The 1,427-nt window shown below is 45.7% G+C and overlaps 1 protein-coding gene across 1 annotated transcript in view; it reads right to left on the bottom strand.

Moving 5' to 3' along the window:
* LOC109927169 (PR domain containing 10) overlaps positions 1-1,427 on the bottom strand; it is a 149,787-nt gene that overhangs the window by 35,836 nt on the left and 112,524 nt on the right. The gene's annotated exons all lie outside the window — the stretch shown is intronic.

Consider the following 1,427-nt stretch of genomic DNA (forward strand, 5'->3'; position numbering starts at 1 on the left):
GGCAATCGGGGGGCAGCAGTAGCAAAGCCCTGCCTGGCAATCGGGGGCAGACGCAGCATGGGTTCAAGAAGGGCAGGTCATGCTTGACAAATCTTTTGGAATTCTATGAAGACATTATGAGCAAGGTGGACAATGGGGACCCAGTGGATGTGGTGTACCTAGATTTCCAAAAGGCCTTCGACAAGGTGCCGCACAAGAGGCTACTGCATAAGATAAGGATGCATGGCGTTAAGGGTAAAGTATTAGCATGGATAGAAGATTGGTTGACTAACAGGAAGCAAAGAGTGGGGATAAATGAGTGCTATTCCAGCTGGCAGTCAGTGACTAGTGGTGTGCCTCAGGGATCGGTGTTGGGACCGCAATTATTTACAATTAATATAGATGATTTGGAGTTGGGGACCACGTGTTGGGTGTCAAAGTTTGCAGATGACTCTAAGATGAGTGGCAGAGCAAAGTGTGCAGAGGACTGTGAAACTGTGCAGAGGAACATAGATACATTGAATGAGTGGGCAAAGGTCTGGCAGATGAAATACAATGTAAATAAATGTGAAGTCATACATTTTGGTAGGAGTAATAGTAAAAAGGATTATTACTTGAATGGTAAAAAGTTGCAGCATGCTGCTATGCAGAGGGACCTGGGTGTCCTTGTGCATGAATCACAGAAGGTAGGTCTGCAAGTACAACAAGTAATTAGGAAGACAAATGGAATTTTGTCCTTCATTGCTAAAGGGATTGAGATTAAAAGCAGAGAGGTTATGTTGCAGCTGTACAAGGTGCTGGTGAGGCCACACCTGGAGTACTGTGTGCAGTTTTGGTTTCCTTACTTGAGAAAGGATGTACTGGCACTGGAGGGGGTGCAAAGGAGGTTCACTAGGTTGATTCCGGAGTTGAGGGGGTTGGCTTATGAGGAGAGACTGAGTAGATTCGGATTATATTCATTGGAATTCAGAAGATTGAGGGGGGATCTTATAGAAACTTATAAAATTATGAAGGGAATAGATAAGATAGAAGTAGAGAGGATGTTTCCACTGGCAAGTGAAGATAGGACAAGACGGCATAGCCTCAAGATTAGAGGGAGCAGATTTAGGACTGAATTGAGAAGGAACTTCTTCACCCAGAGGGTTGTTAATCTATGGAATTCCTTGCCCAGTGAAGTAGTTGACGCTACTTCAGTAAACGTCTTTAAAGATAAGGTAGATTTTTTTTGAACAATAAAGGAAGTAAGGGATACGGTGAGAACGCAAGTAAGTGGATCTGAGTCCACGAAGAGATCAGCCATGATCTTATTGAATGGCGGAGCAGGCTCGAAGGGCCGGACGGCCTACTCCTGCTCCTAGTTCTTATGTTCTTATGTTCAAAGCCCTGCCTGGCGATCGGGGTGGGGGCAGCAGTAGCAAAGCCCTGCCTGGCGATCGGGGGGCAGCAGT

Source organism: Rhincodon typus, chromosome 32, assembly GCF_021869965.1.
Source record: "Rhincodon typus isolate 14 chromosome 32, sRhiTyp1.1, whole genome shotgun sequence".
NCBI classification, from domain to species: Eukaryota; Metazoa; Chordata; class Chondrichthyes; order Orectolobiformes; family Rhincodontidae; genus Rhincodon; species Rhincodon typus.